Below are 17,505 nucleotides of genomic sequence, written 5' to 3' on the forward strand. Positions count from 1 at the left end.
CACTGAGGGTCTGCTCTGCTCTCTTCCCTGAGGGCCCCCTCTGCTCTCTTCACTGAGGGTCTGCTCTGCTCTCTTCCCTGAGGGCCCCCTCTGCTCTCTTCACTGAGGGTCCACTCTGCTCTCTTCCCTGAGGGTCCGCTCTGCTCTCTTCCCTGAGGGCCCCCTTTCATGCCGCCTCTCGGTTCTCCTGCTGCTGCTTCCTGAGGGCTTTCTGTTTGAAGAAGGGACAGCGGATCTGTTCTCCTCAGCTGCACTTCAGTTGCCGGGTTCCTTTCCCAAAGGAGCTCTACCTACAACGGCTGTTTCCTTCCTGAAGTTGCCTCAGCACAGGAATATTTTACCTCTCCCAGCTTTCTTCTAAAAATTGATCTATTCTCAGCATGAAGAATTTAGATTTTCTATTAACATAATTCCAGTACTGAGCTTGAGTGCTATTATCGAAGTGCTAAGGGAACAAGCTCCTGGAAGGCAGAGGCGATGCATTATTTATGTAAGTATTTAATAATGCTGGGTTGAGTTAGGAACAAGGCAATGTTTTAAGCCTGGTGACTGACAGGGAATGCATTATTTCCCCTGGTAGTAAGAAGCGAATGTCAGTTCATCCTCTCCACCCCCACCCCCCAAATATTAACTTCATGCAACACATACAATGTATTTCCCAAGACAGGGATCTGGGAATCAAAGCTCTGCTTTCTTGTCAAATCTAATTTTCCAGTATGTCCAGTTAATCCTCCCTCACAGCTATCTCATACCCCTACCTTCTTTTTTTCCCTCTCAAGCCCATGCTCTAAGACCAGTGGGATACATGCAAAGCTCTGTAGTGTTGCATTTCATATACGTTGTCCTCTGATACTTGCCTTCTTTTGGGCTTCATTCGTGTCCATGAAAATGGAGTTCTCAGGCTTCCTTCTCTAGGGCGTATAACTGACCAGTGGCTGCAGATGTTGGCCTTCTGGACATGCAGCACATATGTTCACACTGATGCCATGATCTCCAACAGGCTTCTTTCAGCCCACGAATACACCAGAGTTTGTGATGCAGGCCCATCCTAAGGAGGTATAGGCTCCTTTAACAGTTAACTCTAGCCTTCTGCTACCCCCCCACAACTGCTTAACATTTAATACTAGACTCCAAGAGCCCACACAATCTGATTCTGTTTTTTTAAGGGTTTACTTTTATTTGTTGGTGTATGTCTATGTGCATGTATGTTACATACGTGCAGGTACCCGTGGAAGGCAGAGGAGACTGTCAAATTCTTTGGAGTTGGAGTTACAGGCAGTTGTGAGCTGCATGATGTGGGTTCTGGGAACCAAGCTCTGGAACTCTGGGAGAGCAGAAAGAACTCAGCTATTCCGCTATCTCTCTAGGCCTGAGATTTGTTTCTTAGAACCTCTCTGTCTTCCATCTCTCTGACCTCACTGACCTCTATTCCTAGAACTCTCCAGGCAGGCATGTTTCCACCTCTGCCCTAGAACTCACTTATTACAGATAGCCAGATACATAGCTGCATCCCAGCCTGATTTGAGCCATCGTATTTAAATGTACTCTTTCATATCCACTTCTGTTACTTGATTTTCTCTCCTAAGCTGGAGATACACAGAGATTCATAATATACCACAAAATATACTTATTTATTATCAGTATCTCCAGCCTAGAATGTAAGCTCCATGAGTGTGTTCAGAATTTAGTAGACACTCAAATATTTGTTGACAAGATGAGGAGTGAGATGATGTGTGAGCCTGGATCAAAGTGGAGAACAGTAACCATGTAGATGGGACCAATCTTTGGGAGACCTGAGACTTGACTCCTAGAGAAAACTCTGTTAGATGCTCCACTGGATGCCTGTGTTTGACCACTTCCTGTAGTTTGGAGAAATTCTTGTTGCCATGCAACAAGTGTGAACCTGGGCCTTTGACCATCATGTCTTCTGGGCCCAACTTACTGTGATTTTCTAAGAGATCCAAGCATTTATATTTTAAAATTGAAAAAGATAATTTCCCTTGACCTCATAGCCATAGAAACAAGATTGTTTCAACAGCAATTTTTTTTCTAATTAAGATGACAACATGGGAGTTAAATCTGTTCTTCCACATGTTGATCTTGCCAGTTTCCTTAGCTATGCAGTTTTGATTTTAAAATTCATCAGGGCAGAAGGACAGAAATACTCAAGCTATACAATCATCACTGTAGTTGTTAATGTCTTCTTAGAGGTAGAATTAGCATTGAGGTTGGACACTGTATTTATCTTTATACCCGTACACAGTGCTTTTATAATTTTTCATGCTCACCATAAAATGGTGGTGCTGCAATTTTTCATGACAGAAAGATAGACATCTGTACAGTATAACATCTCAGCTGTAATAAGCTGAGCTCTGGCCAGAAGCCATGACTTCCAAATGCTGGCAGCAGATGCCGTATGCTAATTTTACTCTTCTTATCATCTGGGCTGAAGATTAGGTTGTAATCCGGAACATGAAGTTCATCTTTGTGGGCACAGCACAGTGTCAATGTGATGAACACTTGGGCAAGATCGAGCTGGAAAAATGTGATGCTGTATCTGTGACATTTTCTCTTAGAGCATACTAACAGCCGGCCCTGCCTGTCAGTGTTTTAAACCTCTGCCTGTAAAGCATGCAGCTAATATTTTGGACATTTCCTTGACTTATTATATCTTTGATGATGGAATTCATAAGTCACAAATGTAAAAATGTTGAGGAACTGTGTCTGAACTTCACAATTTCTGCTATGTGTTTGGTCTGTTTTGGTTTTGGAAGAAGTGAAGTCTTGGCTGTAGTGAAGCTAGTAGGTGAAGACAAATCTATGGCAAATCCGGTGGCGACACGCAGTATAAAATACCAACAGGAGTAACACGGAGAGTGGCGAGGACAGTGCAAGTTTCTTGAGCTAAAGTCACCAGAGTGGAGATTTCACAATTGGAACCAAGGCTGCAGAAATCCAAGGAAGCACACTGTTGTGCTGGATTATGGGCAGCAATGCTGTAAAACCAGTTTGGAAAGACGGGTAAGGGCCAACTCATGAGGGCTAGCTGGCCAATAGCAAGGCATTTGTCTGTTGTGGAGTATTATTTTAAGATGCGTTACATGTGTTTATGCTGTGGAATTTTTTTTTTAATGATGCAAAGATGTGTTTCATTCTTTTATGTTGCATTTGTTTAACTCTGTGAAGCTGTGCTACTTTGCCTGTCTAAAACACCTGATGGGCTAATAAAGAGCTGAATGGCCAATAGCAAGGCAGGAGAAAGGATAGGCAAGGGCTAGCAGGCAAATAGAATAAATAGAAAGAGGACAAAAGGAAGGAGGATAAAAGAAGGGGCCAGCCACCCAGCCACACAGCCACACAGCTACCCAGCCAGAAATGGAGTAAGAAGGAAAGAAAAGATATACCAAAGTAGAGAAAGGGAAAATCCCAACAGCAAAAGATAGATGGGATAATTTAAATTTTAAAAAGCTGGCAAGAAACAAGCCAAGCTAAGGCCAGGCATTCATAAGAAAGACTAGGCCTCTGTGCGATTTATTTGGGAGCTGGGTGGTGGGCCCCCAAAGAGTAAAAACAACCAACAACACTTGTCTTTCACTCTAATCCTATTGGCACCCACTAGAGAGTTTCAAGCAGGGATAGAGATAGAGGATCTAAGAATTCTAAGATACTTCTGGCTTCATTGAGAAAAGCGAAGGGGCAACATGGGTGCCTAGGAAACCCATTTTTCTGCATTACCCAGGTGAAAACAGCAGTGTCTGAAACATGAGGGTCAGCATACCTCACTATTCCTGGGAAAAGATGGGATGTTGAGTTTGGTTGTATTTCTTGCCTCTTGAGTGTATATTAGTTTTGTGCTAAGCCTGTACACACATGTACACATATTGTATCTTAAGTTCTTATGAACATGGGCCTGCCTCTTTGGTGCTGACACTCATTATTCTCATCTCTTGTCTGCCTGTCTTTGAAGTTTCAAACTCTCCTGTGTTTCATCGGTACACAAAAACATTCCCCTCATTTCTCTTTTTAAAAATCTTCTGTCAAAGATCTGTTGTGCAGATTAAATCTCATTCTGATTAAGATAAAGGTGGGGCATGAAATGGAACACTTAAAGTTAAATAACAAGGCCGGGTGGTGGTGGCACACACTTTTGACTGAGTTTCAGGACAGCCAGGACTACGCAGAGAAACTCTGTATTAAAAAACAAAAACAATACAGAGGTTGGGGTGCTCCTAAGCACCCTACATTGGAGAGCTTCCCCCATCAAAGAATTGTCTTTCCCATAATGTCAGGGGTGCCAAGGCTTCCTAATCCTGTGTCCACTTAGCACAGTGGGATCTCAGTGTCTTCTATGTGACATTAAAAATGAATGGCTGTCTTAAGAAGAAAATAATCTTTAAAAAACAAAAACAAAAACAAACAAAAGTCAATTAACAAACCATGTAAAAGAAAAACCAATGAAATAAAGATCTGGGAAGCTGGCATAGTGAATAAGGTGTCCACTGCACAGGCATAATGACCTGTAAAGAGCAGCATGGGGGCATGCACCTGTAACACCAGAGCTGGGAGGGCAGAGGTGGGAAGATCCTATGGTCTTGCTGAGCAGCTGGTCTAGCAAATTTGGTGAGCTCCAGGTTCCATGAGGGACCCTGCTCAAAAAGAAGGTAGGGAAGCAAGTGAGGAAGACACTGCCACTACAGAGGGACACTTCTTACAGCTTTGTTCCCTGCCTTATTCAGCTGCCTTTCTTATATAGCCCAGGTCCCCCTGCCTAGCGACAGACCATCTACAGTAGGCTGGGCACTCCTACATCGATTAGCAATCAAGAAAATGCCTCACAGTCATGCCTACAGACCAATCTGTTGGAGGAAATTTTTCAATTGAGATTCCCTCTCAACAAGTATGTCAAGTTGACAAGAATCAACCAGGGTTATCTTGAATATAGTGATAGCTTACGTAGCAGCTCATATCTGAATATTTCCTGTACTCCTAAGGGCTCTACTTTATTTAGGAAACAGATGGTGCTTGCTATATTCACAAATAGTCCACATTCTACTCATGGCTCTCGCTGCATATGTGAAAAAGAGGAGTGAAAGATGGGTATTGTCTGTGTCACGTGACACAGCCCCATCGCCTGCTGGTGCTGGAGATGCGCACTGGATGTAATGGCAGTCAATGCATATATTATTGGGTGCCTATGTCCTGCTTGGCTTCACATGAAACAGAGATCTGAGCCAATTACAATCTCATTCTTACTTATATGAACTGAAAAAAGAGAGAATCAGGCAGTTCACTATATTCAGAGGAGTGCTAGAGACCCAATGGCAGCCATGCATGAGGAACTGAGTTCTTTGAAATGTCGACATAATGAGCCAGGAGGACAAGTTATCAGCTGGAAGAAAGTTCTAGAATAAGCTAACTGGTGTGACTGACTAAAGATAACTACATATTCTTTGACAATTCTTCTTTTTTGGATGTTTTGTTTTTGTTTTTGATACAGGGTCTCACTGCATAGCTCTGGCTGTCTTGGAACTCATATGTAGGTAGACCAGACTGGCCCCAAACTCACAGAGAACAGCCTGCCTCTGCCCCCTAAGTGCTGGGATTAAAGGCATGCGCTACCACCACCCAGTGACAATTTTTCTTAACCCAAAGTTTAGGTCTATTCCCTTTATGCTCTTCCCCTTAAGTTGGGTGGATTTTTTGTTTGTTTGTTTGTTTATATTATTTTGACTATTTTACCAATAGAATACTATGAGTATGACCCTTACTATTTCAGGATCTAAAGAGACCATTAGTCTTCAACTCCTGGTTCTTTGAATATTGTTCTAAGAAACAGGGCAATATACTAGGCCATGCAGAAAGCTCCTGGTGTCAACCATAGGGAGAACTAAATCCCTTGACTGACAGCCTGGGCTCAGTGCCTGGCCAACAGCAGCACCAGCTTGGTAGCCATGTCTGAGACATCCTGGAGGTGGATCTTCAGCCGCAGCTGACATCACACAGAATCAGACGAAGCTAATAACCTTGCCCAAACTGTGGGTTCATGAGGACAATAAATGAGAGTTGTTGATTTAATTTTTGCTCCTATTTCTTAATCTTTTATTGTGGCAAATATACATAAAACACCATTTTAGTTTATACCTCCTCTTCCCCACTGGCCTAGCTCACTATGTAGCCCAGACTAGTCAGGGACTCACATACACAGCACAGACTGGCTTCAAACTGAGTTTGTCCTCTCTTGGGCGTCTGGCAAGCCCTGGAGTTATAGGTGTTCACTATCACACCTTGCTCTAAACACTTGTCAACATACAGTTCAGTGGCATTTCAGTACACTCACATCACCATGCAGTCACGGCTACCATTTATTTCTACAAACTCTTTTCGTCACACAAAACTGAAGTTCTGTAGCCATTAAACATCTCCCTTCTCCACAGCAGCCACCATTCTTGTTTTCTGTCTATATGACTTTGATTAGTCTATGTACCCCATGTATGTAAGTAATATAGTACTTTTTTAAATAATTAGCTTATTTCATTTAAATAAAGCATCTTCATCCATGCAGTGGTATGTGTCAGAATCTCCTTCCTTTTAAAGGTTCCATTGTAGATACACACACACACACACACACACACACACACACACACACACACACACACATTTTCCATATTACCTACATCATCTTGTATTCCATCCAGCAGAATAGACAAGTTCCAGTTCTTCCGCATCCCTACCAATGCTTGTCAGTTTTATAGTAACCACCCAAACAAATGCAAAAGAGTGTGTCATTCTGGTCTTGCTTGTTGTCTTCCTGGATAACGGACCCTGAGGATGCTCTCCCGGACTTACTGGCAATTTCTTTACACCACTCTCAAGCTTGTAGATGCAACTACAAATATTTCTCCCATTTTGTTAGCTGACTCTTTTACTCATTGAGTTAGCCCTTTGATGCATAGTTAACTTTAAACTTTGTTGCCATCCAAACCACCCTTTAAAACATGCTGTTATTGCCTTGTATTTTAGTGTCATGTTCAAGAATGGTTACAAAATCCTGTCAGAAATTTAAAAACTTCTTTTGGATGTATTGTTTTATGTTATGTGTATGTATGAATACCTAACTGTATATATGTGAATCACATATATGCAGGGGCCTGTGGAAGCCAGAAGAGGGTATTTGCATCCCCTGAAACTAGAGTTGTGAGCTGCTGAGCTGGTTGTAAAAGCTGTCTGATGTGGGTGCTGGGAACTGAACCTGGGTCCTCTTGCAAGAACAATCAGGGCTGACCCATCTCTCCAGCCCCCTGTTGGCATTCTTTAAGCATCTGAATTTTTGTTTGGTTTGTCAAATAGAAATAGATTATGAATAATGTGGGAGGAATAGAATGAACATGAGAAAGCAATTGGTGTGTCACCTAAGAATATGTATGTAAAAGGACAGAAGAAAGGTGAGGCTTATGAGTATTGTTGGTTCAGTCCACGGTTTCAATGAATGGATGCCTGGAATGTTTCTGCCTTTAAAAATATATGTATGGCCGGGTGGTGGTGGCGCACACCTTTAATCCCAGCACTCGGGAGGCAGAGCCAGGCGGATCTCTGTGAGTTCGAGGCTAGCCTGGGCTACCAAGTGAGTTCCAGGAAAAGGCGCAAAGCTACACAGAGAAACCCTGTCTCGAAAAACCAAAGATATATATATATCTGTATGTAGCTCGGTGGTGGTGGTGCATGCCTTTAATCCCAGTATTTGGGAGGCAGAGGCAGGCGGATTTCTGTGAATGCAAGGCCAGCCTGGACTACAGAGTGAGTTCCAGGACAGCTCCAAAGATGCACAGAGAAACCCTGTCTCGAAAAACCAAAACCAAAACCAAAAACAAACAAACAAAAAACAACAACAAACAAACAAACAAACAAAAAACCCAAAACCAAACAGAACAAAATCCATATGTACCTTTAAGATAAACCAGAGTGAGTCTCATCCCTTTGTTGCCAGAAGTGGCCAATTCAGTCTTCTATCTTCCTCAGAGCTTTGCCAAGTGAGGGGGAAACTATAAGGCCATACCCAAGGCCCCTTAGGGATCTGGGATCAGGGATGCTTTGAACTGAGTTAGCTCGTGATTTGACAATGGTGTGTTGGTCCACCTACTTGTTTGCTTATGAATCACAGTAACTGTGGGCAGAGCGGTCTCTTCCTTGACTACATGTGTTAGTCAGTGTCCCATCACTACCATAACATACCAGAGACAGCCAAGGCTTATTTTGGCTCACAGTTCTGGAGGTGTCCAGTCTAGGATCAGACAGTCCTGCTGGGTCTAGGGCATGGTGAAGGGAAGTCATGGCCATGGAGGCTCCGTCACCTCAGGGTTGGATGTGGAGAGGAAGAGAAGGAAAGCACTGGGATTCCATCATCCCTCCACACACTCCAGAGACTGGAACACTTCACCCTAAGACCCCACTTTTCAATATCTTTAATTTCTGAATGCAGCTGTTGGAAGCAAAATCTTTATCACGTGATCCTGGAGAAAATTTGAGATTTCAACCATATCAACACATGCATTCCAGATTTGGTCGGTAGAATAAGTAATATCCAGTAAAAAATATTTATTTTGCCAAACTCTTCCCGAGATTTGATCTAGAAAACTTTCGTTTCTCCTTCTGATCATTCATTTCCTTTGTCTGCCACACCAAAACCGTTGCTTGCTTTCACTACTCCGGTAAAAAGCAGAATGGAACCCCTGAGGATTTATTTCTCTTTCCGAAAACAAAAACAAAAAAAAAAAAATGGGGGTTGGGGATTTAGCTCAGTGGTAGAGGGTTTGCCTAGCAAGCACAAGGCCCTGGGTTCAATCCTCAGTTAAAAAAAAAAAACCAAACAAACAAACCAAACCAACAACCAAACAAACCAAAAAAGATGTAGTTGAGAAAAACACTTAGCAGAATTGAAAATTCATTAATTCTACACAGACAGATGTTTCAGAGACTTTAACAATATATGCTCACAAACTCATTTATTTTTAGGCACTTTGCCACTTAAAAATACACAAAATTTAACTTTGTCTCTGCTTGTATTAGTCCTTTTTTCTGCACTTGTCCTTGATTTGAGACTTAATAGAAATGTTTTTAACAGTGAGTCTCCAGCTCCTTCTCTACCCAGCTTCTTACCCATGTGGTTTGCAGTCCCCTGTTTGCCTTTATCCCTACCTTTATAGACTCAGTGAGTACTCTCAGGAGCCCTGGAGTAATTACGGAACAGTAAAGAACCTAGGCACTAAGACAGAATCAGCTATAGCAGAACATGCTCTGAATATTTAAGTTGAGTAGATGAAGGACTGTGAAAAGTGTGAAGGAGTTGGACACTGAAGTGTGTTTCTGAGCACCCAACAGACTTTTTTTTTTATGGGAACCTTCAGCCACAGTTCCTAATCCTATGTGTAATATTAGCTTTACATAGGGGATCTTTTGAATATCTACCTCAAACCTCTAAGTCAGAATATCTGGGGCTGGGATGCTGTTAAAGATGTTTTAAATTCTCCATTGGTATCTAGCACATACAACTGAACAGGAGAATGGAAACTGTATATGTACATTTGACACATTTTGTATGAAACCAAGTCCACTCTGAGTGCTTATTAAACATTAAGGATGCTCTATTGGCCTAAGTCTTTGGTAACAGATGAGGCCTCAATTAAGTAGCTAGCCACTCTATTCTAGAGTGCTTTCAGTTTTCAGGTTCACACAGATAAGATGAACAGTATCCATGACAACCGCAGATGTGATTCATCTACTCCCTAGCTTTCGGTTCCTTTGGGACACTCTGTTCCCTAGGTTGACATTTGGGTAAACTCATATACGCTCTCAGCCATCTGGCGTAGCTGGTGATTTGAACACTTCTTCATTTAGCACCTTTTTAACATTATGTTTGTAAGGCTGCATCTTGTGCATTTCAGTTCACATGTACCTTTAAAAATGTCACAATATTTGCCTGGCCATACTAAAATATACTGATGGATGGATTCTTAAAGTATTTATTGGATATTTATTGGATGACTAATACCTCAAGGTTAATGCTTGCCTCCAAGGGTCTTCTATTTCAAGCATGTTGATACCCTAGTTTATATAATTTTATTTTTAATAATTTAGGGTTTTATGTTTGTATATGGTTCTGTTTCAGAATTTTCAAGAATTTAAGAATATGATCTATTATCTGTATACCTACCTAATATCTCTGTCTTCTATCATCTATCTACCTACTTATCTATCTGTCTATCTATCTATCTATCTATCTATCTATCTATCTATCTATCTACTTATCTATCTATCTATCTGTCTGTTTGTCTGTCTATCATCTATCTATCTATCTATCTATCTATCTATCTATCTATCTATCTATCTATAGCTCATGTGTTTATAGAAGTCCATATCTGCATTATGGCTGGTTGAGGTGAGTTCCAGGTGACCCCCCTTCCCCAGTTCCAATCTGAGGGCTGTAGCCCAGAGACCAGAGAGATGGAAGGCATTCTGCTGGAGAATTGTCCCTTCCTTAGGAAGACTATAAGTTTATTATTAGACTATTGGGCAACTATTACTTCTTCTGCTGATTAGATGAGATCCATTACATTATAAACAGGGATCCACTTATTCAAAGATCACTGACTTAGAAAACACTCTCCACGTTGACCCCAAAACTTAATCACCATAGGTGGTGCATACATGATGAGGGAGGGTATAGACTGAGGGCTCGCTGTGCTGAGGACACATGTTACTCGGTTCATGGAGTCTTTGGTCTTACCTAGGGAAGACCGTGGGCACTGCTGCCATTTTCTTCATTGTCCACACAAGGAACGTAAGAACTGTAGATGTTAGGCAGCCTGAGGAGTCACATGGCCAATAGGTTGGTTCTGAGTTTGCGCCCAGTTCTTTCTGACTCATAGTCTTTGGACCCAAATTTCAAAGCTTCCCAGTCGTGGTTGGTTTATTACTTTTTTTTTTTTTTTTGCAAGTTTTCTTTTTATTGTCCTTTGAGGCTCCCGGAGGGGGAGGGGTGTATATGACACCATGCTGCGCCCGAGAAAGCACGATTTCCCACTTTTTGCAATGTTTCATTTCATACTGACTTGAAATGCTCCGGGAACTGCATTCTAACATATTAAACTCAGAGAGAAGATCTGTCTTTTTTCCACTGGAAAAATGTCATTAAAACTGAATGTGTCTCTGTGTTTTACTATTTAAAGTGGAAAAGAAGGTTTATAAACTGAAGATTTATAAACTGCCTTGAGACACTCAAGAGGGAGAAAAGTCTCTGAGTGGAAGTATTGTTAAGCTGGCTTAAATAATCGAGTCAATTAACTTGAATCCCTTGGACAATGTAAAATGCTAATATGACTTCTTAGCTCCTTTAATTTAATTGCATGGGTCATATTATGAGAACCAAAGTAACGTTGCTGGCAGAGTCAGGTCTACCATCAGTTAGAATGGGAATCGTGATCTGACCTTTCATGCGAACTGAGGAAAGCGTTCACAAACTGTTCTTCAAAATACCAGTGTTTATCCTGCACAGCCCTGATTCACTTAGCATCAAGTCTAATTAATTATTTAGGCCTGGAGAGTTGGCTGTGCTGCACAGGCATGAGAAACTGAGTCCAGGGCCTCAGCACTCTCATACACATGGTACCTGTAGCCCCAGCACTGGGAGTCAGGGAGATAGATGGGTCTCTCGAACTTTCCGGCTTTGGATGAAGTGCCAAGCTCCAGGTTCCTTGAAAGACTGTCTCCAAAAATAAGGTGGAGGATACTAATGTCAACCTGGTCTTCACGCATGTGTGCACATGTACACCTGTTCACATGTATGCCCATACATCCAAACACACACCCATACAATACCCCCTAAGTCAGTTCACTAGTGATCATTTATTCAAATCTTTTACTGAGCATTTTTCTTTAGCTAAAATTTTTTTCATACAATGTATTTTGATCACATTATTGCCTCGCCCAATTCCTCCCAGATCTCCCTCATCTCTATACTTACCCAACTTTATGTTTTTCTTTCTCTCTTAAAAAAACCACAACTCCTCCCCTATAAGACAAAAAAAAAAAAAAAAAAAAAAAAAAAAAAAAAAAAAAAGGCCAAAACAAAGCAAAATGAAAAAGAAGTCCACAAAATACCATTGAGTTCATTTCTTGTTAGCCAACTCCTCCTGGGCATGGGGCCTGCCCTGGAGTGTGGTTGGTATACCCAGTGACAGACACTCCATTGGAGAAAGCTGATTTTCCAGGTGTTGGAAGCCATCATTTGCAGCCAGCTTCTTGGTTAGGGGTGGGTCCCCATGTTGACTTCTCCTTCTCGGTGCTGGGACCCTGTCTCGCCTGAACCTGTGCAGTTCCTGTGCTTGCTGCCATAGTTGGTGTGAGGTCGTGTGTGCACCAGTCCTGTCGTGTCTGGGGGACACTGTTTCCTTGCCTCTTACACTCTTTCCTATCCCTTTCCCTCAGAGATCCCTGAGCCCTGAGGGGAGGGTTTGATGAAGACATCCCATTTATGACTAGGTGCTCCAATGTCTGTTACTGTCCAGCTGTGGGTCTCTGCATTCGTTCCCATCTACTGTGAGAAGAAGCTTCTCTGAACTGAGTGGAGCCTTTGTCATGGTGATGGAGAAGTCAGCAACATGGAGTCTGTTCTTTTGGAGGACAGATAAGAGCAGAAGCCAAAAGGTAAAAGGGAGGTTTGCATGGGAAGTCACAGCACCTAGTGTGTTCGGTACAGTGACAGGAACGCCACATCAGGAGACAAGCACTCCATCCCTGGGTCAGATACAGCAAAGAAGAGGTTGGAATTCCAAGATGCAAGTTTCTAATTTGCCATATTTTAGAAAAGAAAACACTCAATTAGTCTCTATTTCCCAATAAGACATTGTTGTTCCTTTCCTTCTCCAAAGCCAAGTTCTTGGTTTTGCCCAATTATAAGGAACAATCTGAAAATGCAAGATATCAGGTTAGCTTAATTAAACTTAGTTGCCACTTTAGAAGATAGAAAAATAAAATGCATTAGAAAGGATGCATCAGATTCTGTGTGCTGTTTGTGATTAACCTCTTGTTCAATTTTCACAGCAGCACTAAGGCTAACCACACCTTACAGACTGGGGAACTTGAGGAGTGTGGCATCTGGTACTGGAGAGCCCCAGGACTCTATCTCAGGCCTCGTAGCCTTCAGATCTAGTCATTCTGTTCTCTGTGCATTTCTGCCTCTAAGACATACATAGATTAGCATGGATATGTTGGACATAGTTCTTCCTTCAAATATTTGCACTATAGTCGCATTCTATTTTTTAGTACTCACTCTAACTGTGGTAATATCTAGGTTCTGAAATTGTGAGAAAAACATTAAATATGTTCCTTTTCTCTCCATTAAGAAAAAAAAAAACTATTCAATTTCTCTGCTTGAAAGTCTACACAAAATGACTGTTCTGTGCCCACTGGTCCAATAATGCCACGACTGTTACGGGAGTAGTCTGCTACTCTCTAATTGGATAAAGGTTCATTCCACAGGTGGGGATTCACACCAGGTCCTATAAACCTGGCCAGAAGTTGCTGCTGCTGTTTTACTAGATGGAAATTCTGTGCACGTTAAATTTCTTCCTACATGTTTACGTTTATTATTGTAGATTAGGGCTGCTGTCAGCTTCGGTCAGAGAAGCTTCCTTTTGCAGTGGGCAGTGGTTACTACAGAGACTCATAACTGAGAATAAATGACTGTCGAATGCTCAGTCTTAAATGGGACAGTCGCATCACCCCTCCAAGGCCGGGGGAGCATCATGGAAGAGGAGGTTCGAAGAATGTATGAGACAGAGGAAAGGGTGAAATGTGGTGGGATGTTGTCTTCTAGGCATGCCTGGTCACCACACCATTGAACACTCAGTAGCTGAGGTTACCTGCACAAAACCAGGCTCATTCACATCCTCTCAGGGAAGAAAGAGAAGCCCAAGAGACCCTGACCCTCTGTGAGTTTTATTAATTAATGATTGTTGGCGGAGGGAGAGAAAAGTGGTGCAGACACAGGTGGGTTGTCCATGATTCTGTCATTGCTCCTGTGAGAAGCCCTCCAACACACACACACACACACACATGCACACACACACATGCACACACACACATGCACACACACACACATGCACATACATGCATAACACAATCACCATATCTATGATTGTTTTGCATTTTTCCTGGGTTACACAGAGTTCTTAGACATCAATACCTCATTAAATTAGCGTCAGATATGGAAACAGTAGAATATAAAATCTAAAGCTTAAGTTCCACCTAACTGGGGAAATCGTTTAATATAGCTGGAATATAACCCACGAGTGCATAGCAACATAAAAATGTGACTGGGCTGGGCGGTGGTGGCGCACGCCTTTAACCCCAGCACTCGGGAGGTAGAGGCAGGTGGATCTCTGTGAGTTCGAGGCCAGCTTGGGCTACCAAGTGAGTTCCAGGAAAGGCGCAAAGCTACGCAGAGAAACCTTGTCTCGAAAAACAAAAAACAAAAAACAAAAAAAAAAATGTGACTGGAAGGTAGGTTGGACTATTTATAATAGGACCCCCCACAAGCCTTGTTAGGGGAGTGATACCGTATCTCACACTCAGACACTGACCTGCCCCAGACACAGTATCTAGCACGTAGCAGATGCTTATTAAACCTTGAAGAACCACAAACTCTGGCAAGGCAATATAATGTTAATAGTCAGTGCTGAGATTCACAGCAAAATTAATGTCTCAATAGTCTCATTTTTTAGTACTGAAACTAGTTTGGGGAAGATAATATAGAGGAATATTGGACAATGATTAACTTTACATTTAGCTATTCATAAAGGAAAAAATAAAGTTTCTGAGGAATTACTGCAGTTATGTAGAATAGAGGGAGTGCTTCCATAAATGCTGAGTGGGTGAATGAATGAATGAATGAATGAATGCAAGAATAAATAAAAGAAAGCATGTTGTGTGTGTGTGTGTGTGTGTGTCTGTGTGTCTGTGTGTCTGTGTGTGCACACACAGGTATATGTGCACACTCATACTTGTTATACTAGCTAATAATAAAAAGGTTTTAAAAAAAAAAAGAACCAAATGAAACTTTAATGTATTCACATCAAGCTCCCAAGTTCTGCTTTCAGAGGCTTGACAGGATGCAGAATCCAGCACCGCTGACTCTATCTTTATTCTCTGAGTTAAGCCTTTGCCTCCTTACTCAAATCTTGTTCCCTAGTGCAATGTTGTCATAATTCGGGGAAGAAGATCGGAACGGCGATATTAAAGAACAATTAGCATTTAACTGGATGTGAACGCAAGCATGAAACAAAGTCCCCGGGGTGGAAGCCAGCAGGGACACCTTGCTGAAGAAGAGGGAAGCAGTGGGGCAGAACGTTTGTTCAGATTTCAGGCTGCAGGTCTACAAAGCACCATGGAGGCATGCGCTAACTGAGGGACTTGTTCAGGAACGTGGGAGAGCTCCTGCGTTGCTTGGCTTGGGGCCGTTTAAAAGCCATCTCGGGTCTAAAGCTTGAGTAGGTTTATGAGATAATAATTTCAGCTTCCACGTGTTTCTTCTTGTCCCTCCATATTTGTGTGGTCGTATTCTCTGTGCCCTCCTTCCTCTGTGGGTCTCTCAAGCCAGCTGGCTTTGGAGGTTTACCCTAAGGAGACTGACATGAGGAGTACTTTTTGTAGATTCATTATGAGAATGGTTTTAAAACAACAAAAAGAAGGTAACACTTAAATTCCAATAAGTTACAAGTTTGATTTAGTTACCAATGTGTGTGTGTGTGTGTGTGTGTGTGTGTGTGTGTGTGTGTGTGTGTGTGTATCATCTCACATTGTCCATTGTCAGGTTAATCGTTTGTGCCTGTTTGGTAGCACTTTGTACAGAGTAAAGACTTGTGATTGATGTGTTCTATTAAAACCGTTCAGACTTCCACCACTAACTTTGCACTCTCCCAATCAGCTCCCGGTCACTTCCAGGTCTCTGGGTTTGCAGCACCTTGATAGTGAACTTCCACACACATTTTCCTGCTTGTCCTTTCACTGTTCTTGACCCTCTTTTAAAAACTCGAAGGCTTTAAGCTGTAGAACTTAATACCTCCACTCGTGTTATCACTGCCTGAGTTATCCTCACTCATTAACTGCTTATCTAAAACACTGTTTGGGCCATTGGGCTTCATCCAAAGGGCTGTTGTAAGTTTCCTGTGAATTAATGCATGCAGGCATGTGTGGCACAGAATTGATGCTTCGGCAATGATATTTACCAAGGACATTTTCCATTGGCATGTTCTCATTGACCTCTTTTGGCCTCTATGGTAAAATCTAGAAACTGTGCAAGAGTTTAGCTTTTTCTAACTATACCGAATTGTGTGACAACAAGTTCCATTATTATTCCATCCTCTGACTCTGGGCCACAAGCAGACGTTGTCCACCCCAGTGTCTCTGTGGCACTCATGCTGCCTGCACGGGGGGAACATGAACGACCTTTATTGTCCACCAGTGCCAGCTTCACTGCTTCAGTGTTTTTTCCTTTTCTTTTATTTTAAGATTATAATATCATCACATCACTCCCCTTCACTTTCCTCCATCTGCACCCTCCCATATACCCCTCCTTTTTCTCTTTCAAATTCATGAACTGTTTTCATTAACTGTTTCATACATATATGTACATGTATACATACATACATACACACATATATACATACACATACATACATACACACACACATATAAAATCTAGTCAGTCTGTATAACGTTACTTGTATGTGTGTCTTTTGGGGCTGACCTTTTGGTTTTGGGTAACCAACTGGTATGCTCTTCCTTAGGGAAGACTTTCTCCCACTCTGAGCATTCCCTAGTTGCTTGTAATTCTTTGTGTGGGACTGAGGTCTCCTGGGATTTCCACTGTCTACTTTACATGTTGATGTTCTTTTTCAGCTCCTGGTTAGATGGTCATGTTAGTGATATTTTATTGGTGTATCACCTGGCATTCCTAGGAGACACAGTCTCATAGCAAATTTACTGATCCTCTGGCTCTTTGTTGTTGTTGTTTGAGACAGGGTTTCTCTGGGTAGCCCTGGATGTCCTGGAACTTCATCTGTAGACCAGACTGGCCTCGAACTCAGAGGTCTGCCTGATTCTGCCTCCCAAGTGCTGGCATTAAAGACACGCGCCACCACCGCCTAGATCCTCTGGCTTTTAAAATCTTTCTGTCCCCTCTGCTGCAACGTTCCCGAGCCCTAGCCAGTGTTTACACCTCTATGTAACTGCCATCTACTGTTCTGGGTACATCCATATGTAGTTATGTGTGGTTATTGTCACTGGTATACAGTCATGGGCAGTGCAGTTATGTAGAGGGACAGTCATTGGTGATGAACAAGTTAGGCAAGGCCTGCATTATAAGGAAGCATATACAGTAGCAGAGGAACAGATAACAGCGAAATCAAACAAATTTTAATGAACTTTGTCTAGTGGCCCAGCGAACAGACC

At 42.1% G+C, this 17,505-nt stretch overlaps 1 long non-coding RNA gene across 3 annotated transcripts in view; it reads left to right on the top strand.

Moving 5' to 3' along the window:
- Positions 1–17,505, top strand: part of LOC114691775 — a 62,641-nt gene that overhangs the window by 1,439 nt on the left and 43,697 nt on the right. Inside the window, exons 1-2 of one of the 3 annotated variants that reach the window (XR_003734271.2) lie at positions 2,804–3,021; positions 12,481–12,699. This is a non-coding gene — a long non-coding RNA (uncharacterized LOC114691775). Of the gene's footprint in view, positions 1–2,803; positions 3,022–12,480; positions 12,700–17,505 lie in introns of those variants that run through there. The other 2 variants (XR_003734270.2, XR_003734273.2) reach the window with 2 other exon arrangements.

The sequence above is a fragment of the Peromyscus leucopus genome, chromosome 10 (genome assembly GCF_004664715.2).
Source record: "Peromyscus leucopus breed LL Stock chromosome 10, UCI_PerLeu_2.1, whole genome shotgun sequence".
NCBI lineage: Eukaryota > Metazoa > Chordata > Mammalia > Rodentia > Cricetidae > Peromyscus > Peromyscus leucopus.